This window comes from Manis javanica, chromosome 1 (genome assembly GCF_040802235.1).
Source record: "Manis javanica isolate MJ-LG chromosome 1, MJ_LKY, whole genome shotgun sequence".
NCBI lineage: Eukaryota > Metazoa > Chordata > Mammalia > Pholidota > Manidae > Manis > Manis javanica.
In genome coordinates this window covers 23,650,828-23,675,207 of record NC_133156.1, presented here as the reverse complement: position 1 = coordinate 23,675,207, position 24,380 = coordinate 23,650,828, and the positions used below count along the sequence as shown (strand labels likewise).

The 24,380-nt window shown below is 39.8% G+C and overlaps 1 pseudogene; it reads right to left on the bottom strand.

Moving 5' to 3' along the window:
* The window catches only part of LOC140845743 (relaxin receptor 2-like), a 43,962-nt pseudogene that overhangs the window by 16,424 nt on the left and 3,158 nt on the right, over positions 1 to 24,380 (bottom strand).

Here is a 24,380-nt window from a genome sequence, read left to right as displayed (position 1 = left end):
GAAAAAAATTACACAAGCTCTCTGAATATTTTTCAGTGAAGCTACTACTACTCTTCATGCTGGATATTTGTATTTTTTTCATGTACCCTAGAGGCAATAAGTGTCTTCATTCCTTTGTTCCATTATAATTCATATTATGTCAGTCAGTCACTTATTCATTTAGCAAACATTTATTGAGAATTAACTATATTCCAGCCATTAGACATGATGATCCCTGAGTTTAAGGAGCTATGGAAAACTCATTTATCGCAAAGACACACACACACACACACACACACACACACACACACACACACACACACACACACACACACATATGAAATAACCCAAAGAAAATAGGCAAATTTGAGTAGGTTAAATCCATATTAAGCCCACTGTCCAATTTCCATTTGCTTTTGGTGTTAGGATAATGTTGGTTTTCTTAATTGATTTTGAATATCCGGTATTATGCAGGATTTTGATTGCTGCTAGTGGAAAGGCAGTCTCACTTACTCATTTAAGTTTATAATCTAAGAAGAAGCAATCAGATTCTCCTGGTAGACAGTGCTACTTACAGTTCTCCTAAATTTTTTAATGAGGCAAATGTCATCTCTGGAACAAAATCAATTTGATTTCTAGGCAGAAACCTGCAAGACACGGTGAGAGTCAGCCCTGGTATTTGCATCTGGCGTAACCGCCTACTCTCACTGGGAGCTGCCATTGATCTGGGTGTAACTTAATGAGCCTCCTTTGAAGTCCTGAAGTGAGGCATGTTCTCTGGTCGAGCACAGGCAGGAGTTTCTCACAGAGGATACCCGGATGTCCAGGAAATGCTGCCATAACTAATTGGGGGTGCTGGGTGTGGTCTATAAAGTGGCACCTTGTTTGGATTCTCATTACCTTAGAAAGTGTTTCTTTCCTAATATTCCCAGGTGTAATGTCAAGTCTGGACATTGTTAATAGTTTTCAGAGAGGCTGTGAGACAATCCTTGCATAAGGAATGTTCCTTCGGAGAAGATCAGAAAAAGCAATGCTCGAACCAACCTCATAGCAGTTTCTGGGGCCACAGACAAATTTTAAATGTGGTGGGGGGATGGTGTTTTTACATTTCCTTTGTCTAGAAATGTACTCCTCCAAGTATAACAGCAAAAGGACGGGGTCAGCAGCTAACTGCCTTAACACATAAGATGATGAGTATGAAAGTGATGCAAAAGCTACATGGAGCTATCAAAAAAAATAGAAGCTGTCAATGTAATTTGTTTGGTTTCAGTGTTCTTTCTTGTTATCCATGAGAAAAAAAAATAAATTCTGCATCTCCTAAGTGGGATAGCTTCTTTCCTCATTAAATATGCTAATCTGAAATCTCATTAATAAATACACACCCTGGAAGTAGCCTTATCTCTTCCTTTGTTGGAGAAGAGGGGTTAAACCACTAGGAATGGATATACTCTTACTTTTCTTTTCCAACCATCCACCCAGCCAACAAACTACCAAGTGCTTACTACATGTGGACAACTAAGGCTAAAACAAAGGCAAAATTCTTCACTTTCTAAGCTTACCAGTGCAAAACTTGCCCATTAACTGATCTTTCTGCCTTCCTGACTCCATAGAAACATAATCAGTAATCAGAATCACCAATCAGAACCTTTGGCCAATCAGAATACATTAGACAGTCTTCCTTTTAGAATAAAATTATGGCTTTCTTCTTTAGAAAGAGAGAGAGAGAGACATCAAGTGATTAGTGTGATTGGCAGTGACAACTAATTGCCGATTAGCTGACCACTTTCACACACATTATCCCATTTCCTTGGTGATGATGGGCTGGATACCAGTTCATCGGAGAGGATGCACAGAAATGATGATTGCCCTCAGATAAAAGGAGAGCCGCTGGAGACTTAAATGGTGGGCGGATGAGCATAAGGCTCAGCCCCACCATCAAGGTCAAAACCCATGTATTCATTTTCTAATACTGCAGTGTCAGACCAAGGCTGTACACAGAACACAACTTTAAAATTCCTTGTCAATATTTTCATGTGATTTCCAAATCCTTTGGTCTTCCCCTCATTTGCTGAATTCCATTGTATACTTACAGCACAGTGAGTGAACTGCATGACAGAAAGGTGGAATTCATAAGGTATTTTATTCCATTGCCTTCCAAATCCCTAGAAAGTGTGGAGGAAAAACATTTTTAATGTTTTTGCACAAATCATATATCTAGAGGCACCTTTGTTGATATAACAGCTCTGAGCTTTATTTTTACTTCATTCCAAGTTTTATGTCTTCCTCCTAATCATTGTGGGGCTGGTTTAATGGACATTATGCCTCCTTTTCCCTTCCAATTAATATTAGAACTTAATAAAATTGAGGGAAAGAACAGCCCATCATTTTACTGAGTGTTTCTCTGTGCTGAATACCATGCTATTAATTACTATAATATCGCCACAATAATAGCAGTAACTATAATGTATTGGGCTTTGATGGTACCAGGTGCTGTTCTGAGGGCCTAACACAGCACTCCCCCTAAGCTGGTATCATTACCCCCCTTTTAACATAAGAGGAATTTGAGGCTTGGAAGTGCACTTTCCTTCCTGTCACATAGCTGATAAGCGGTGGGACTGAGCTCCTTATCCAGGTCTGTCTGAATGTCAACACTGACCATGGCATCATAGACTGTTACCTCCCTCATTTCCCCCCAACATCAGGAGGATATTTTTGTCTCTATTTTGCTGAAGGGGAAATTCAGGCCAAAGGTGCCTTCCAAATACTGAATTGCAGAGTCAGGATGCGTGTCCCATCCTGCGAGGTGGAAAGCCAGGGCTCTCTCTGTGGGGGGCCAGGGACGCTGTTGCTGAGCGCAGTGCTGCTCCCAGGGTGGCTGTTGGGGGCCTCCGTCCTCCGGAAACTTATTAGAAATAAAGATTCTGGGCTCCACTGCAGACCCTGGATCTTAAACCATAGGACTGAGGTCCAACCGTCTATGCTAACAAGTGCTCGCCTTGTTTGCGATGCACGCTGACGCTGGAGAAGCCCTGGTGAAGAGATGACACTGTGCCAATGGCTCCTTAAAACAGGGGCAGCACACGTACCCCGGGAACGCCCTCGGCTACACTGCTGCATTGCCGCTTCCTGCAGGGCCTCAGAACGAGAGCGTTGACTTTTCTGCCAACTTGTATTTATAGTTATTCTTGGACAGTCTTCCTTACATATGATAGTAGCTATTTTGCTGCCTTTGAACCTTACTCAAGTTCATACTGAAACCACCAATCCATTTGTCATTTCCCTTGAAACCCTATTTTAAAGCCATTTAGGAGGTCTTGTAGGAGCTCAATATTTTTTTCACTGTCAAAATATGGATTAAAATAATAAGCACTGTAGCCTCTTAAAAGTCTGAATCTCATTAAATGGGAAAAATGTTTTTATGTCCCACAAGTGTTAAGAGAGTGGCACACTCACAGGAGACCTCTATTGACTTAAAAGCCTTTTGGTGGCAGGTGTATAAATAAACACAAAAAATAATCAGTAAATAAATACAAGGTATCATCTTATAGGTACCCTGATTTGGCAATGAGCAGAGAGGACAGTACAGTACACACGTCACAGCGCAGGGAGTCACTGGCTGTGACAGTATTGCCTGTCTCAGGAGACTGAGAAGGTAAACATGACAGGGAACGGTAGGTAGTGGTGGGGAAACTTTATATAAGCGAGACTTACATAAATGCTTTAATGACGTATTGGTTAAAAGCTAACAAGGAATAGAAATGGTTTAGCACGTTCATTTAATAAGGATTTCTTGAGCACTTATTATGTGTTGATCATGGTGTCAATATCAGGATATAAAATCACTAGATAGGTTTCTGCCCTCAGAATTTACAGAACCATACAGGGCAAACAAGTAAATGAACGATTCTATGCTGATAGTACTGTGAGATAGGGGTGTAGTGTAGACAATGGGTGGCTTGCTGGAAGTCTGTTCACAGTGTAACGGGAACATGGAGGCAGCCACGGAAATCGGTTGGTATGTCCGGGGTGGCTTCCTGGAGTGATGCTTAAGTGGACTTTTGAAGGAAATGTTGGAGTTAATCAAAGGAATAACTGAGCAAGACTGTTCAAAATGAAGGAACAGTATGTGCTCAGGAAATTGATCAGGGGAGCTGTGGATTGGTGGCACATGAGGGGGGCAGGGAAAGAGACTAGATGGGGGGAGGGATAGAAAATGAGAGGTCCTGAGTGCTTCGGGGGGAAGTTTGAACTTTACCCTGACAGCCGCTGGAATTCTCCAAAGATTTAAACCAGGAAGTAACAATGGGATTTGGGGTTTGGAAAGAAGATCATGGATGGGCTTTTTCGGTAATCATGAATTAACTTCAGGATTACTTTCCTTAATCCTGTTAAATAGCAAATTAACCCCTAAATGCATACTCACATCCAGTTGAGGTGAGGCATTTGGGTGCACATCTCCTTGGGAAGGGCTTCCAAGTGCTTATTAACCATAGACCTGAACACAAATAAGACATTAGAAGCACAGTGACCTGCCACTTTGCAAACAGCATTTTTACTGTTTCCACAAATTGAAAATGTGCATGCTAAAATCGATAAAGTAGGATGAAGAATATAAATGTAACTGCCTCTTCAGAATGGCCTCTAGACATGGATATGGTGTCGGTAAGGGAGCAGACGTCACAGAAACCACAAATGGAAAAGTACAGTCTACAACCTAGGAATAAATATGCACTTTAATTTTATGAAATGAATCAAAAGTATATATTGGGTAATAACTTTGAAGTCCATGGTAATTTTCCTTGTGAATTTCAAATTTACAATCATTTCAAGCATCGTACATCCAAAGTTTCTTTTTAAGGGAAACACTAATCATTTCTAATATTAAAGTGCTGCATTGGAAACTGCATTAAATCTAAGAAGTGAGAATAGGAGGCATTTGGGGAGAGAAAACAGCTATCAGCATGTTAAGCGGCATGATTAATTTATGATATTGTGGCTCCTTTTGACAAATGGAAAAATAATGAGCTATATGATCAACTGTAAAGGAACATAATAAAACCCTGCTGATAAATCATTCCAGTGTATTAATAAGCATGGAAAATGTAATTATGAGAAAAGCTCTGTAGGATGAAGATATTAGGATTTTCAGTGACTCTTGCTGGGCACAGGCACATTTTACTCTGTTAAAAATGTAGTTGGAGCTGACCCCCTGTGAGGTTTTAACAGACTTATATGTAGTCAGGAGATAAACATGAATAGTATCTTTGGTCAAAAACTGCAGATAAAAACATGCCTGAGGACTAAAGGAAATTAAAAAAGAAATCAACTGGTAGACTCAAAATATACCTGGAGATACGGCCAGGAAGTAGCAACAGTAATATTGCGGCTGGAAAGACAGGAAAGGTTTTGAGTAATACAAATTTTAACTTGATTTTTTTAAAGCCCTGTGCGTAAGCTAGTGTTTGGTGTCCTTGCAATTTATAGACAGATGTGTCGAAATGTAGAGGAATACTTACAGGAAAAATAAGGACTTCAATCCTGTAAACAACCGCTGTGAAATTCTGGCAATTGGATTGTCGTCTAGAATTCTGAGAAAACACATCACAAACACGTCCAGCATCAGAGACATTTGTGGAATGAAAGCAGAAAAAAATAAAAGGCCTATGACGATCGTGCTTCCCCCAACACCTGCCCTTGATCTTGCTGCCCTTCCACACTCGGCACCCTTCTCTCCCTCAAGAGCGTTTCCGGCTCCCCATGGTTGGAGCTGTCCTTTGCTCCAAATCCCTACAAGCCCCATGCCAGCACTTGTCAGGTCTATGCTGCTTGCTTCCTCTTCCTGCTTCCACCTCCCACTGGACTTAAAGACCCAGGTCATACCCTTCACCTCTGGATACTTGGGTCTGGCACAAGCTGCACTGATTGACTGACTGAGTACGGGCTCCATAAATGCTTAGACCTACTGACTGACCAAATGAAGAATGAATGGACAAAGGCTCAGGAAATCACGAATGGTTCAGCGGTCTCATGACGTTCATGTGATTGTAAGGTCTGTACAAACTCATGAAGGGCTTTGAAGATGAAAGACTGAAAATATTTAAATATTCAGATCTCTGGTTTTTAACTATATATGGTGTTTTCCTAGAAAATATTAGATGAAGGGGAAATTTGCCTTCCTTCCTTTTCCCTTTGAAGCTAGGTACCATTTCATCTTCCTCTCAGAATTCCTGATGTAGGATTTAGAGAGGGAGTTAACATGAGCACCTACTATATGCCAGGAGCTCTGCATGTGGCACTTCATATGTGCATTGTGATTTAATCCTCACAACAGGACTCTTCAAAAGGAATTAGGACTACAGTTTACAGATGAGAAAAAAGAGGTCTAAGAAGACTAAGAGCATTGCCTGGAACATTAAGCACGGGGCCACGGCATATCCAAGGATCTGCATGAAGCTGACATCCTGGCTTTGCCCCCTAGACCAGGCCAACCTATGGAAACTGGGCAAATACAGAGAGCCCTGGAACTGATGGAAACAAACACAGGTATCTGGGCTGGAGCTGCAGGCTCAGGCTGGAAAGTGGTAAAACGCCAGGAACTATCATATTTTCAGACTTTTCTATGAATGCTCTGGAAATCACAAAAGTCCTGAACTGGCTTACTTTCCTGGTGAGTGGTTCTCAACAGATGGCATTCCCCCAGGGGCATTGGAAATGTCTGGAGATACTGTGGGTTGTCACAACTCTGGAAGCGAGAGCTGCTGGCATCTGGTGGGGTAGAGAGACCACAGATGTTGCTGACCACCCTAAAATACACAGGACATATTTTCCCCACACTCAAGTCAAAGAATTATCTGGCCCCAAATACCAATAGAGTTGAGATTGAGAAAACCTGCTGTGGGTAAACACTGGATGGATGGGCCAAGTAAGCCTACTGCTGGGCTCAGAAGGCCCCCTGGAAAAGCATGGTGCCAGTTTCCTCACACACAACTTCCATTCGGCATGCCATTATCTGAATTGCTTGGGTAAAGTGCTCCAGATTGTATGACAATAAGGAAAACAAGATACACAAATGGAATTAAGACCAGGATCCTTTGTGGAGGAAGAAAGAGCTAGCATACTTACAACCAAGTGAGCTGATGCAAGTCTTTGAATACTCCAGGTCTGAGAGCTGTAATGCAGTTGTGGCTGAGATACCTACAAACAGCATGGGTGAGTTAATTAGGCAAACTCTATACTGTCTGTCATTCACATATAATTAGAATATGAGCTTCTCATGATGATTATGAACTATGGACATCTGTTTCTGAAAGCACTCTGCCAGCTGAGCGGAAGAGGAAAAATCAAAACACAACCAAGAAATACAGATATCCCCAAGCTTAGTGTTTGCAATCCCGGGGCCAGTCCTGGAAAGTGCCTCAGAATAGTGTGTGGAATATTACACTATGTTAGAGTATGACTGTAATAAATATGTGGGGCGATTTTTGCTTTTGTCCTTTTGGGTCATATCCTTAAAAGTCTAGCATTTTAGGAAAGTACATAGGTAAGTTAGCAAGGGTTAGAAAAAATAAAATGCTCAAAAATTGTGGAAATAAGCCTCACTTGAGAAGATAAGGTTAAGGAGAACCTTTGCATCCACCTTATGGTAAAACTAGGAATCTTTTAATAATTCCTTCAGGGTAATAACTAATCTAAGTACTTTTGTGATAACCTGTTCCTCCTGTTTCTTTATAGTCAAATCATCCCTTTTAAATATACCATTCTACCCTTTAATCTATACTGAAAATTGTACTCATAATATAACTGTAAAGAAGTTACTCACAATATTTGCAGATTATGTAATCCAAAATATGCTTTCCTGGATACATGTCTAATACAGTTATGCTGCAGGAATCTGGTAGGAATAAGACAAATGCCATGTGATTACGGTTTTTGTACTTAGTAGGCTGTTGGGTGGGCTCTCCACTTTCTTTACCTAAAGACAATTTGTGAAACTGGTTTATAAACTCCCAAACCCTATTCTCATGTTGAACCCAGCCAATGCATGCTGTCCCCCTAGCACCCCTCCAGTGAGACTCAGGCATGCATGATTTGGACCATGGAACTCCAGTGCGATGTGTTGGTGGAGGGAACTAGTCCTGTTGCCACAAACCGGAAGTCTGGGGGCCTTCTTGTTCTGACTTGCTGGAGTCTCACACCACGTGAGAGTGGCCAGCCTCTCACTGCTGAGCTGTCTTGCTCTCTCTGCTCAGAGTTCCACCCTGAACTCCTCATTAACTCCCCAAAACGGAGAGGGCAAGTCTTAATCGTTTCTATTTTGAGATACAGAGTGAGAAGCACAAAGCCAGCTGGCGAGGTCCCAAGCAGCATCAGTAGTTGAACTGGGGCTAGTATACACAGGGTCATGCCTTGTTTAACCTCTGAAGCAATTTAGCAATATAGTCTTGATTCCATAATAGCACTGTTGGAAGCAATCTATGTAAATAATTTCCATTTCCTGTGCTCATTATACAATGGGAGGTTAGCCCTGAATTCATATTTTCTAAAGACCTTTCAGGACAGGAAATAATATCACTAATAATAGTAACTAATGGCACATAGTCCTTTGAATGACTTTCCTTTCTCTTTTTTTATTTGGTTTGGCTCTTGCTATATATAATATGTAACATTTACTTGTTACGTTACTTCACTGCAAATCTATGCTGAAACATATGCTCATTCAGCCACCTGTGAATTTTGTTATGCCACAATTATTTCCTAGCAAAACTTCCCAGCCTTTGAGTCATGAATGTTGTACCAGGTATGCCAGGATATTGAAGCCCTCAGCCCCATAGACAGCTAGGTAAAGAGGAGACGAGGCTCCAGTTACCAGCAAACCCATTTTTTTACCCTAAATGTTGAACAAATATTGTCATTTTATCTGTGTACTGCCACGTGGAAAGATCGGTACTACAGAGCACCTGCAATACATCCATAGCAGTTCAGAAAGCATCAATTTCTCTCCTACAAAGTAGACCGGAATCCCAGAAGACCTTGTGCCATTCATTCCAAACCCACAGTCTCTGGACGGTGTCTGAGAGAAGATGCTTCCCATTGCAACATAAATTCTGCCTTTGGTTTAAAGTTCTACTATGAATAAAATAAACCCATATAGATCAGTATCCATTTCAGCATTTTCAAAGCCCTTGCAGTGATGTGATGAAAGTTAATATGATAAATTATGTTGCAACAGCACGTGAAAAAGGGAAAAGCATATATTATAAGAAAGGTATCTTGAAGTTCCTCCTAAATATAAAATGTACTACCTATCTAGTGCTGTTTACATTTTATTCAGGGTAATTCAAAAGCACCAGGCACATTTTACCCACATGTTGTCAGTACTGAAGGGATGCATGTAATCGTGAGTTCTGAATTTGACCTTGTGCATTTGATCTGCACGACTCATCTGACATGTACAGCCTAACTGCCTTCCTGACCGTGAGTTAAGATTCCAATGCCTACAATAATAAAGCCTCCAGTCTTCTATTTAGTCAGCTTGCTGGGCACCCTGTTGAGAACTGGAGTCCCAGATATCTTGTCTCAGACTTAGGCTGCTGCATTTTCACTTGATCCTCTAGCACCTGCTTTCTTCTTTGTGGAATAGTAGCTTGGTGAATATAAGGGGAAATTCGGAAACATGACAATTTGGCAATGGTGTCCTCTTTTTATACAGAGCTGAGATAGGAGCCCATTTAATATACTTTACATGAAATGGCTTTTCTAACAATAACTTACTAGTTCATGAATTCCTGCTGTTTCAGCTGTCAGGGATTTTTAAGCAGAAATGCCAGGAATTTATGTACCTGAAACTAGAGCAAATAAATGCTGTAATGACATGTGTGTTTATAGGCTATTTTTTAATCCAACATTTTGCATTCATGAGTCAGGCAGACTTGAATTACATCTTGCTGCCAATAACTGCATTGAATAAGAACCCAGTTTAAGAAGGAATTCCTAGTTTATGTAAGGTTTCTATTACAATGAGGAGGAAAATTGCTGTTGGTTTCCATGGTAGCAGTGATAAACTATTATAGTCAATCTCCTGAATTATATTTTATTTCTCTGAAAGGTCATCTGAAATTGCTCCCCTCCATGCAATGTTAGAAAGGCTGGATATAGTAAAAGATTATTAAAATGAATAAACTGTTCAGTAGTAAAAGCATTCAGATAAGTTGAGCAAGAGTTACCCATCTGGCAACTAGAATTTCATTTTGATTTAGGAATTTGTTTTTCTTGATGCCTAAATGGCCTCTATTCCACTGTGAATATTTACAGCATTCCAGACCAGAGAGTCACTTAGCATTAAATATTAAATTTGGTGATCTCCTAGGATCTATCCCAATACAACTTAAAAATGAATATTAAGTTTATTGGTTCAATACAATCTAAAACACACCTTTGGGTAGGCCTTCTTCTTGGTCAAACAGAATAAAACTGAAATTCTTTAGCCAGGAATTTAAAGGTCCTACAATTATGATTCAATGATTTCTCCAGCATATGTTTCATTGTTTCCTATGGGAACCCTTTTCTCTTATAAACTGTCCTTTTCTCTCTTGTCACAATATCCTTTGAGGGTTTCTGATTATGTTTTTCATTCTCCCCGCTGAAGATGCTCCCCACCTTTGCTTTAGTCCTGTGGGTTAGTTGTACACATCATTCCTTCAACAAATAATCATTGATCCTCATGTGTGTTTGACATATGCAACATTGAGGGGTGGTGGTACATGGTACTGGGAGAAAAACTAGGACCATCCAACTCAGAAGGAGGTGGTCAGTGGGGGTGATTCTTCAAAATTCAAGGTTTAATGGGAAAGGTTCATAAAAATGGAATCGTAGTCCAAATAATGATCTAAGTCATGTTCAAAATCAAGAGAGTAAAGAATACTGTGGGAAATGGAAATATATTTCTAGTTATACTTTATAAATAAGAAAATGTTAAGGAAATGACCAAGCCTAGTGTATGGAAACTATTTTATAATATGATGAAATAATATATAACTATAAATGCTCAACTCCTACATTATTCCTGTCATCTCAGTCCAAGAGATAATCTCAGGATGGCAATGAATAGAGAGAATACAGGGTCGGGGCAGTTCAAGCCCAGATGGTAGAGTACATTCATCAAAATGAGTTAAAGCCCTCTGTCTTGAGCAATTTCTCCTAGAAATTGAGAAACAACAAAAATGAAAACACTGAATCATGACCAATTACTGAGGAATCTAGAAAGGAGAAGATCAGCTGGAAAATTAAAGATGGAAAGCATAGTTTTCATTTTTCAAAAATGGAAAAAGTAGATTTCACAAGCTACGGCTGGATGAGCTTGACATTTGTTTAAGGAGAGATCATAGAGCAGGCTCATAGGACACCGCTCTGTGAGCGCCTCAAAGAGGGAGAGAACAGGGCATGTCAGATCCTCCTGACCTTCTTCTCTGAAAGACTGATCAACCAGAAATGCTCGGTATACATGTCAACCAGACACAGATCATGTCTTTTCATGATGTGTTTATGGATGAAACAGAAGACAATACTTATTGTCTGAAGGATGATGATAACAGGCCCTGGAAAGGTGACTTGGCCACATCCTCTCTGGTATTTTACACCAGATCTTGGGTAAAGATGGGTCATCTTATTTTCAGATGACAGAGTGCTGGGAGCATAGTGAGTAGGGGGGAGTTTTTGCTACCTTGGTTACTTGAGCTGTTGTAATGCAGAATTTGGAAGAAAAGGTAGTGTTTAAGGACAGGAGAGATACCAGGGCTGGGCTGAGCCCAGGGTTTGGAGAAGAGTGGCAGGAGCTGCTGGGAGGCGTGAGGGGAGCGGCTGTAAGGGAAGGGTTGCCAAGCTTATGAGCGGCTCTACGAGCTTCTAGTAACACTTGTGAAGAACTTGAGTCATTCTCAAAGGCAGAGTTTGGTTCCTGGACATTTTCCTTGATGGTTAACAATATTCTGAGACTGGACCGTGTGGATAAGCTTCCAAAGGATCATGATCGGAGGTCTGGCTTTGAGGTCAAGCTCTGCTATTCATCAGCTGGCTGACTCCGGGCAAACAACCTCTCTTTCTCCGAGTAGTATGTTTCCATCATCCTGAAAGGGACCTTCATGATTTCTGCCTCACCTTGCGGATTTTGAGGATCAGATAAGAATTCCAAATCTTGGAACCCTTTGTAAACGTTAAAAAGTGACATATGAATATAAGGCATTGCACCTTGCATGGCATAGACACCTTAGTGAATATTCATTGCTGACAATCTCCTAGTCTCTTTCTCTGAGGTCTCTAGGAGAATCAAATAGCCTAGAAAGCGTCCAATAGCACCTTGCATCAGGAGAACCCTTGCTGGATGATACTCCGGTTATGATGTGGTACCTAAGTTCTCTCAAAGCAGAATTAAATATTTGTATGGAGAGAGTTTCCAGCTGATTCAGGCAGTTAAGGTTAATCCCTACTCTTTTTAACTAGGAAAAACTGGGACACATAAATTAGCAAGAATTAGTGATTCCATATTCTTCCATTGAGTGGAATAGCAGATACTACTGAGAGATAAATATAGAACGTAGCACAAGGCTTTGGGTCAGAGGTCTGGGAAAGCACTTGGCCTGAGAAGTCTAATTTTATATGCTCCTTTGCTTGATCCTCAATTGATCCTTCTGCCCCCCAAAAGATGGTTTTCTCCCAAATTAGAAGGAAAAACATGTATACAAGGGGGTGGGGTGGTCTGTGTGTTGAAAGAGCAGTATGTGTTGGTAGAAGATTCAATTAGATGCTACAACAATTTCTTTCCATCTCTATGTTTCTGGTTATTGTGAAATAAATGCTGCATTAGGCATCCGAAGACAGGCTCTAATTCTAGCTTTTCCACTAACTAGTTCTGGATCTTAAGGTAACTCATTTAACCATTGCAGACTTTAATTACCTCATGAATAATGAAAGAGATTTAATTAGAGATTCATAAAAACTTCTATGACTCCAGGTAATAGAATTTCAACAGGTGCTCTAAACTGTGAATCTTGTCCCTTTTTTTCTGCTAGTGCTCTTTTTTTGTCCTCCCCTTGAGCATAAGTGAGGCAGTGCAAGGACAATATTGATTCAACAGAATGAGTATGTGGTGATCCTAAGAATTCCCAGTAAGATTAAAAGCAGTGCGTTCTCTAGAGGAATCTGGAAACCCATAGCTAATGCACAGCTACTCCTGTGTGACCAATGACAGTGTGACCACATTTCCAGGATGGAGAAGAAGGTCCTGACTGCAGATGAAATTCACACAGGCTATAGTCAAACCCAGGCATGGTTATCTATGTTCACATAAAATTCTACCTTCACTAATCGGACCTACATCAATGACTCCCTTTCTTGTACTGGGGATTCTGGGACCTGGATTCATGAACAGCACACGCAGCTGTCGGTGGGATCTGAAAACCAAACATGTTTGTCCAGTATCAGCAAAGGATCAGACTTTTTTTCATTCCTGGTTTTGACATATTCCACATTTCTAAAAACTCTTCCTCTGTGCCAAAAGTTGATGGATAAAATAAGCTGATGGCCCTGCCAAGGGGCCTTCTACAGCGTAACTTGGCTAATTTTTAAGTCTACTCTAATGACCATCTTGGCAAGTATAGAAACTTGATCTCTCCATTAACCCAGAGTGACTGGGCATAGAGGGACTGATACACAGTAGTCAAACTCATAAAAGTTTGAATAATCTCATTTTTCTTTACTCAAATGGGAACTATCTTATTCCACAAATAAGAATGTTTCCCAAATATGTTAGTATGAGTAATTTGGAAAGTTAATGTAGTTATCATAAAGTTGTTTTGGTGAGCTGGCAATCAAAGCAACGACTCTCTATCAAGACACAGTTATGTAAATTGTGACAATTACAGTCCATCCCTGTCCCCCCATAGAGGCTGTCTCTAGGTCATATACCTCTGACCCCTGGCTTGCTTTCCAGGATGATATTGGGCAACATTTTTGACACTTTGTTCATTACTGATTACCATTTTTTCACTGCTGACTGGAACCAATTTATTAACATTTTATTTCCTCCGATATATCTCTTATCCCTGATTTCACTCAGATTGTGTTTTTGCTCCTATTGGGAGACAGCCTGTAGCCTGTCATGTCGTTTTTAAATGATCTGATCATTCTTGCCTATGCTAACATTTTTCGTTGAAGTTAAAAAGTGCATCTGAATGTCTCTGAATCTGCAATGTCATTTTCCAAATATTTTGGAGAAATGCATTTAACTATGTGTTTTCTTATTAAAATGCCTGTTTCTCTAACTCTTAACTCTATAAAAGTAGTTTAACTCAAAATTAGCTCAGCTATGTTATGAAATGTAAAGGTACTACTTTTCAATGCTTTCTTTTCTAATCTTCACTATATTTAGAAAAATTTATTTAATGATAAAGGTAATCAACATTGTATTTCATTTTACTTTAGGATCAAAAACATCTTAAACAAAACAACTCACAAGGATTTCCTCCCCTAAAAAACACTATTAATAGCTACTTACATCTGTTTTAAGTTCTGTGTATTTGATTAAACTTTATCTGGAAGACTGAATTTTTTTTTCTTAAGAGACCTAAAATAACATGTAAAGCAGACTTCATTATGGTTGTTATGACCAACCAAAACTCTTCCTTAGAAAACTGTGCTTGAGAAAGAAAATATCTGGTGATGTTCCAAGCTACTTAACACACACTTGAAAAAAAACAAAGTAACTTAAAACTTTATCATGGCAGAAGAAAAAAGCTTAGGAAGCACAATTAAAGCAGTTTGCAAACATTTGACAAGTCTAGTCAGCTAGATAATAGTGTGGAATGTCTACAGTGATTTAACTTTTTTTACTCTTACTTAACAAAACCAAAAAGTCCACAAATCCTAACCAACTCACGCATGCCCAAATTATGACATGACTGAAATTCCTGAGGCTCTCAAAAGGTTTTTTTCAGCACAGCACAGAAAAACTCACAGGATGATGACATAGCTAGTTTCATAGCTCGTTATATCTCTGCAGTCTTGGCCACCATTAAAAATGAGATCAACTATGTGAGTATTCTTCCCTTTTTGAGTTTTCTTTTTAGTGTGTACAGATCTGGCATTTTCCTAATGAATACATACATCAGAAAGCAATTAAAAATAAGAACTCCGGACATCTGTGAACTAAAGCATAACCTGGCTAATTCAACATAGAGTAGTTGAATACGTTTTTTTCCCTGGAGAAGGACTGGAATTCTCTGATGGCTGGTGGGTCTTAAAAGCAGGTGCTGTTATTTTGCCAATATACAAGTAGCATAACAACAGAACAAAGACACACTGGATCAGGTTACATGGCTTTCATATGACTTTAGGGGCAAATAGCATGAGGGATTTGACATCTACTCACAGTAATGTGGCATTGCTGGAAGTCAGGGGCACGAACTTTAAGCCAGCATCCATGCATTCCAGCTCAGTTTCTTTGCAGTCCACAGCGCTGTGGAAACTGGTCTAGAACTAGGGGCAAAAAGAGTGAGATTTCACTAGGGCAAAAATACTTTGCTTTAATTATGACTTTTGTCTCTAAGAACTGATGTTGTTCTCTTTGCATTGAATGTATATGACATTTATGTCTTGTTAAAAGGACTAACTCAGCCCTATGATAAAAACACAGTCAGAATCCTTTCCTAGTCAAATATAGACTGATGTGGTGTTCATCTCCGTTCTAGCTTCCAGGGGGTTATTTCATAGGCATATAATAAGTGATTAGAAAAGAAGCCACAGAAAAATTTAAATATCAGAAAAGTATCTAGTAAAGTAAGATTAAGTTTTCCTCAATGAAAAATGTTATGGTAATTGCGTGTATCTCTATGGTATAATCTTTAAACTTGAATGGGTATAATTGAGGCAATTTGATTTAATTGAATGGCACACAAGAACTTGCTCAATAAATACTGTTAATTTAAATTCAGTTCAGTTCTTTTCCCCAATTTCAAACCTCTTAGAGCTGTGTGAAGTTGCAGGTTTTTTACAATAGACACCATTGCGCCTTATTAAAATAAAAAGTCAGATACCCTGTCATTTTGGTTCTTGTTTTTCCTGGCTAGGAAGTTAAAGTAGGTCATACAAGTTGTAGAGAAGCTGTAAAGTTGAGAGAAAAACTTAGATCCAGCTATATGAAGCATTCAGAAGAAAGAAGAATGTTTCAGAATTTACTCTGAAGAAACTTACATAATTATGGAAATAATGGCATATAAAGGTGTGAAGAATCTGTGGAGAAACCAGGCCAAGTCACTCCATGGGACAGTCACTTGGTGTGGATGTGTTTGTGTGTTTGTGTGTATGTGTGTGTGTTCGGCAGAGAGAATGACCAGGCTATACTAATGGAGCATTTGATTTTGTCTCTGATTCTATGGGGTATTTGTTTTGATGGCACTAAGAAAAATGAGAATTATTTTCAAATTTTAACTTTTTAAATTTGTTGAAATCTGATTATAAGTTCCCTCAAGTTGCTCTGCTTCTTCTAGATCACTTTTAAACTTTATTTTAAAAAGTTAACTTCACTGAATTTTAGTAAATTCAACACACTTATTTTGAATGCCTGCTCAATTCAAAAGACACATTTTAGCATACAAAGTTTTGGGGAAATAGTCAATGTTGTTTATAGGTTTATGCTAGGTAGGCTCAGCTTCCTAAAGATAAGTTCAAAATGTATTACTTTAACATATATTGGAATTGAAAATAGTGGTTATTAGATTAAAACCTTGAGGTTGCAGACTTCTATTTACCGGATAAATAGATGTTCTCTAGGGGCACAAATTGTCCCAGAGGAGAAAACCACCATCCTAACTCATTCTCTACAATTCTGGGTGAGAGGGATCATTTTCACATATATTTCTTATCCTGTAGCTTCTCCTCCTGATTGAAAGAAAATAAGCACACGACTTGGGGGGGCTGCCCACTGTGTACAGCAAGTGACGGCCACATGGGACATCTGTTAGGCATCAGGGAGAGAATATTAGGGACTTCCAGTTCTGTTCTGTTTCTAATCTTCTTCATTTCTAAATTTATACATGATATACTTGTGAATAAGTCTATAATAAGTGGTAATTTATTAAACTGGTATTATAAAGTATGTAAGATATTGTCAATGCAGTATTTAAATACATATATACATTATGTATGTAATCATATGTTAATTACTAATGTGTATATAAAAAACATATATGCAACTCTACATAACTATGTCTATATTCACAGTAGACATATATATAATACATGTATATACATAAACATATTTCTATCTCCAGCATCAAGGCCAATCTCCAAAGTGTGTACCCAGAGCCCCTGTAGGGGCTGGCCCCCTCTCTGGGTTTCATGTCCTTCACCTCGTGCACTCAGAACCATTGCCAAAGGCATGGAGGAACCATGTTCTTTACCTTCCCCATTCCAGCACTTTCCTGGCTGCTTGCTTTCCTGCTCATCCTGTTACCTCCTACCCCTTCCCTCCATCTAAGGATTTCAAAGTCCATCTCACTGTCATCTTTTCTGTGGATCTTTCCCCCACTCCCAGCAGGGCTATCATTTCTACACAGTGGGCGTCCACGTTGCCTGTGCAAACATAAAATCTTCCAATTTAGCATTTAATAGTTGTATCCTTCCCTGCCTCTGTAAGGATTTGTCTTTCTTACTGCAATGTGAACTATGTATTTGTGGATTGGGACCCACCATCTTACGGTAGTCTCAGTGTCTGATGTAGGGGCTGGAAAGTAGTTAGTGCTCAATATCTTTATTGAAGGAAATAATTAGAGGGAATAAGATCTTTATTATTTGTCACAATCATTCAATGCCTATATATTCTTGCAATGATAGACTAATACATAAAATGATCATGAATTGAGAATGTCTTTTTTCTTCTTTCTTTTCAGCCTATGGGCAAACAACAGATGAGTCGACTCTTGAAATACACTGAACTGATATTGAAATTCTAAAGGGAATTTATCACACTACCCCATATAAATCCATAAGCCACAAACCGTGTTGCTTGCAAAGCTGATACTGAGTCTTTGAACCAATACCACTTACAGCACTCCTGTGTTTAATGTCACATTATTAGCATTTCCATGGACTGTGCCAAATATAGTTGCCCATCCACTTGTGTCTCCTGTGAAATAGTTATGAATATGTGTCAGTTATTCTAGTAAACCAAATATCAATCTACAAAGCAAAAGTATAAAAATTTGATAATGAAATCAATTAAAAATTTGTTTAAGTATTAATAACCATCAATGGTAAGGGACAAAGAGCTAGGTAAAACATTTGGAGTTTTCCCCCTTTTTCGCAGTTACAAATATTTCAAATGTATTTATCTTGAAAATATACAATGTAAATCAGTAATTATTTTACATACACGTATCCATCTTGGAAACTGTCCACCTATTTCTATGCTGACATTTTAAATTATCTTAATTTTGAGGTCCTCAGAATAATACAATATAATCTGAATTCTGTTTTGTCAAATGCATAAGCATTACATATTACATTGATAGATGTAATGAGTTCTGATAAAAGTCATGTCTCCTGATCTTTTTAATAAAGCAAAAATGAAATTCCTTTTCATGAAGGCTATCCATTCCTGTTGAAAGAAATAATATTTTCTTAATTTGTCAGAAGATATGATTTTGCTTATTTGCCAAGGTTCTTTTCCTTTTTTTTGCAATAAAGTCATATTCATTTTGAAAAGGAGGCATCATTTGAAGTATAATTACTTTACCATATGCTCTTAAAAAGGTATACACATTGTATGTATGATAGCAAAGTCCACACAGACAGAAAAGTCAGTTTAAAATGTTGTCCACAGGTGCCTTTGAGCCCTGCGATCTTTAATTAATTTCTGTCTTATAATACTTTCAATGGTTTTTTAAATGATTTAATTTGATGCCTTTGTAGGAATTATCTAATTTGCATTCAGAATATCCTCATGAGGCAGATAAGCCTGCAGAATCTCTGATCCCCGTGCCATGAGGAGGAAAGGCCAGGAGCTTGATTGACTTGCCCATGGGCATCCAGAGGGCTGCCCCCTATCACCGATTGAGAACCTGAGATGGACGTCATTGTTTTAGGCTCTGGGACAGCAAAACAAATCAGGAACAAATAAACTCTTCTCGAGGAACCCATGTCTAGTGAGATAAGTATGTGAAAAGACAAGAAGGTCCTTAGTACATCACAGCAGATACACTAGGATGCTGTGGCCACAGACCAGGTGCTCATCCTAGACTGATGGGGAGCTTCCGGGTCAGGGCACATGAGGAGGGGACACCTCGTCAATGAATTCATTCTCAGGGTGGGATTAGGATATTCTTGCAACTGAACCATATTAGTAATTCCTTAAGGAGGTAGCCACAGGAAGCCATTTAAAATCAAAATCTGGGGATCCAAGGAGATTTCAAAATACAACTTCAATTTTTATAAAATATTTTTAATTCTACAATACTGTATTTTATACTTGTTGTTCTGTATTTTATAATATATTTTATAATACTGTATTTCTGGTTTCAGCAACCTTTATGAAAATTCAGGTCATCACGACAAATCAATCAGGGATCAATTACTTGTGTTCCCTATAGAAGAGCAGATCCGCCCCGCTGCCGGGGGAGCATTACTGTTCCGTGTGCAGGTATCAGGCGGACTCACCGCAGTTGCCCTCGTCAGCCCCGTTCCCGCAGTCGTTCACGCGCGTCACAGTGGAATACGCGGGGCAGGCACTTGGTCAGATTCCCGCAGGGAAAAATATCCTTTTGTGCACAAAGGAGTGACTGTACCGCCTTCAGTCAGTGCAAAATCTAAGGGAAAGGGGACCAAAATGTCATGTAATAGCAAGAAAGTGCTAATATGGCTGAGCTCTTGTCATGGTGACCCATTCATTTTACTTCCCCAGGAACACTCTGTGTTGAATCTGTCTCATGTTATTCTCAGTGCACAATTTCTTTGAAATTCTTAATTAGAACGTTCTACCCAATCACCATCATGAACCCAACACCAGCCGTACCAGCAATGGAGTCAAGGCCCATTTTGACTCCACTTGATGAAGGCAATAGTAAACAAAACCCAAGCTACTGTGCTACTTTTGTATGAAATCAAAGCTAGCAGAATCGAACAGAGGGATTTGCTTACTAATTAGTCCTTTACAAGGATTTGAGGTGACATATAATAATAGACGCATAGGCAAAAGGCCGGCTGAAGCATGAATTAGGAGTGCAGAACCACCTCTGAATAAGGAGAGCTAATAGTAATAATATCTGACACTCACTGAGTTTACCGTGTGCCAGGCCTTTGCATAATTGGTTATCTCAGCTATTATTTCATCCACGTCTGGGTGATACTGTCCTTTATGTTTCAGGAGTAAGGAGGTCGAATGCCATCACCCATCTTGAAAGTCACATATGGCTGGTTTAAATCACCCCCATCCCCAGTCCCAGAGACCCACTCTTAACCACTCTGCTCTGAAGACATCAACTGAGTCAGGAACCTACATTTCAAGAAGCATATGTCCCCTATGAGTATGAACTGACAACAGTCTCTGTATTGAGAACGTAAGAGAAGACAAGAGTTGAACAACTGCTGGGTTGAATGAAGGAATGCGGTAAGGACATATAACTAGCACTGAGAACATGTCCTGCTCTGTGGATAGGATGACCAAAACATGCCAGACATTTAGACGTAAGAGACAGTCTTTCAATTTTGTAACAGTACTTTTCAGAAAATAAAGAGGTATCTTCTTTGTAAATACTAAAATTGTGGAAGTCACGTAGTTTTAAAAAAGGGGGACAAGGTGAAATGTCACAGAAGCTGATTTAAAGAGACTGTAGACTCAGGCATGGCTACAGGTCATTATGAGTAATTGAAGGAAGAGAGGGGTGTTTGCAAAGTTCCTAACCATGCCCCTGAATCATGGCCAGAAATTTCCTTGAGTCAATGGTAAGATGTTTGTTAATATAGTGGAAAGATAGAGAACAAACCTTCGTGGAGCACCATCTACTTTGTACTGGGCATATCCTAATTATCTCACTTTAATCTTAATAGCAATTTTGTGTGGTTGGTGTTATTACTTCCATGGAAAGATGATAAAATGAAGCCTGAGACTATGACGGCACTTCTGACTCTGGTTCTTCGGGAAATGCCCTTGTTACATCTGGGTCCTTCAAGAAAATGCTGACGTGGAGTGGTCTGCTGCCCCACCCAGGCAGGCTACCAGGCTTTCCTAAAGATAGTGGAGCCTGATGGCCCTTGTTGGTTAGCAAATAATGCCCCTTATCACAAGGCAGGAATTTCATATAGGCACTAAAGACATGTCTGAGCTACATGTGCATGTTAAGCTTTTAGTGATTTCATTAGAGAGGAAGAGTAGTGATCTCATTACTTGAGCTTTAGACCTTGAGTCGTAATGACCCTCAAAATCCCATAAATGCAAAGAAGGGGAGTCTGGCCCTCTCCGGAGGACAGTCAATGTGACAGTGACACTGTCCCCCAGAAGCTGATGCATCTGCTAGGCCTTTCCTAAGTGGGGATGTGGCCTATGCTTTCTATCCACTGGATTTTTGTTCTTACAAAAGCAAAAAACATTTTCTCTGCTTCTAAGGGAGTGACAGATGAATGATTTACTACCAGCAACTAGGCACTAGAGACCAGTCAGGTGTGACTATTTTAGGGACCCTCAGCTGCACGCCTGTGGAGTTTGGCTTGTGAAGCCTATTCACCCAGCAAGAAGCATACTGAGTCTTAGATTTTTAAATCTCTTAATTTCTTTTGTGTAAAGATTTCTGTAGAGAGCAGAGTCATAAAAACTAGTAGTCCTTCTATGTTTGGGACATGAATGAATGAGAATCAATACATCTCAGTGCAACAGTTTTGGAATTTTTTAAAGAGAGTTACTCACAGTTAGAAATAAGTTTTGTATCACAAATAAGCAAGCTCGCACATGCACACCACTAAAAACAATTTCTCAAATACTTCTTGCCTTTTACTATGTGGGATGTGCTCTGATCATTGCTCTTCTGACTTACTCAGTTGAAAAGGACTCATAGGCTGCTATGTTGATCTGTGACCTACTATTCAAAAATGTACCTTAATGAAGTGCTCTGGAAATTATCAGACCTGCCTGGATTAGAATTCTCTCTGTCTGCCACTCACTAGTGGTGTGACTTTGAGCAAGATACTTGATCTCTAAACTTTTGTTTTCTCATATTTAAAATAAAGTAATGATAAGATCTCCCATATGAGTATGTTTCAGGAGCTGGCCAAGCTAAGGCTTGTGAAGTACTGGAGACTGCCGGGCTCTCAGTTAACCTTGTCATACAGGCAATTTCAGCACAAGCTCAGAAAAGAGGACTTAAGGAAGGTGTGGTGCAGAGGGAGGCTTGCTGCGCCTTAGCATTGCACCATGTTTTGTGACCTCTATGAAAAAATAAAAGGAGCTGTAATAAAGCTTCCTCTACTTCCCCACGTTTTTCTCTCTTAACTGCCCTAGGACATTACAGCTTCTGTTTTAAACAGCCTCAACTCTCTTTTGAAAATTAATGGGGGTCTTTTAATGATAAATAAGCAATGAAAATGTCCTCATGAACCTTTAATAATAATACTTTCTTAACGATCCAGAAAAATTGCTCAAACGTTTGATCAAAGACAATTTTGCAATAGAAGGCTGAGGCCTTATAAGGAATTTTGAAGACAGTATTTTGTGTTCCCTTATGAGATTTACCATGAAGATAACCTTGAGTTCTTTGAGGGCTGGATCCAAGTAATGCCCATCTCCCAGCGACAGACTCACTTAGGGGGAAACAAACATTCAACTGTTACAGATGAGAGGGATCAAGATAGTTTCTTTTTCTGTGGGAAACCTGGGTCACACCTAGAAAGGATGCGTGAGGGAGGGGAGGAGGAAGACTGGCCATGCGCAGAGTTTGTCCATTGCGTTTCTCATAATTCCCCACTTTCACCCCAGAAAATCTTCCTGAAGACATCTTAAGGTTTAAATTTTATATGAATTGAAAGTAAATACATGAAATCTATCCCCTACCCCTCGCCCTCTGCATCCTAAATCCCCATCCTGTAACTTAGGCCTGGGTACATGATGCTCAATAACTTTTTAAATTAATGAATGAATTAATGGATCCTTTAGGAATAAAAGAGGAATCAAAGGAAGAGGCCCTTACAAGATTTAAACCTCCCAAAATTTCAGGCTTACATTTTTATTCCGATGACAAAATATTGTTTAGTCTTCTATTTATTCCATTTATCATTCTGTTCTGTCATACAATTTAAAAATAATTAAAAATCCCTGCTGTATTTGGCACATAATGAAAAAGAATCAATAGACATCTGTGAAGGGTATATTCGGCTATCTATTCTTCCTGCCATCTGTGGGAATGGAAAAAATGAGCTTTTATGGAAAGTTGGGGGTTATAAAAATCGAGGATGCCTACATTAAAACTATGTTGATAGTCTCCGCAGCAATTTCTGTGGGGCCCCTGCCGAACACACAGCCGAGGGGAGGTGTGAGCACTGGAGAAAATCACTCAGGAATAGTCTCTCTTCTTCTCTCTTATAGTCAATATTCTGGACATGTCTGTGCAAAGGGACTTAAAATGACTCTTTGATAGCTTTTTGAAGCCTGCTGGGCTGCTGCCCAAGGACAGTTTTTTTCCTGCCCACCAACACTTTCCTTGTGTTACTGGGAAACAATAGGTGAGAACGACTTTTTAGGTTCTCAGTTTAAGAATTCAAGGAGATGTACATGCCCTTCTTTGCTTTCTCTGATTCTCTTCCAGGGTTAGTCCTGCTTACAGCTGGCCAAAGCCTTTACCCATCAGCCTGATGTTCTGGCTGAGTCTCTCTCCACAGTGATGCCAGAGACGACGACCCCATGGCCCCAGGGATTTGGGGACCACAGAGGGTCCAGGCCAGGGAGGCCATTTCCCAGAGTGCACCACTCCTAGCGGAGTTCGGTCCTGTTCAGATGCAGATGAAGCCTCTGCCATGGATGCCAGAGAGCCAGTCGCTCTTGAAAGAGCAGCACCAGGGAAACCGCTCATTTAGAGTCAAGCAAATGTTAACCGAATGCCCTCTAGGTGCTAGGTCAAGGGTCAGACAACATCTATTCCCACCTGGGACACAGGATCTCTAAGAGGGGAAGGCACACCATTCAGTGCAGCCCCCACAAGAAGCAAAGGCGATCCAGCTCATTCGAGTCCACCCACTGGAGACCGTCCCACTTTGTGGACATGTCTGAGCCTCACTGAAAGCCCACCATGGTGGGGCAGATGATTCACTGTTTCTGTGAAGGAAACCAATAAAGTATTGCTAAGAAAGCTTTTATGTGATGGTGAGTGGAG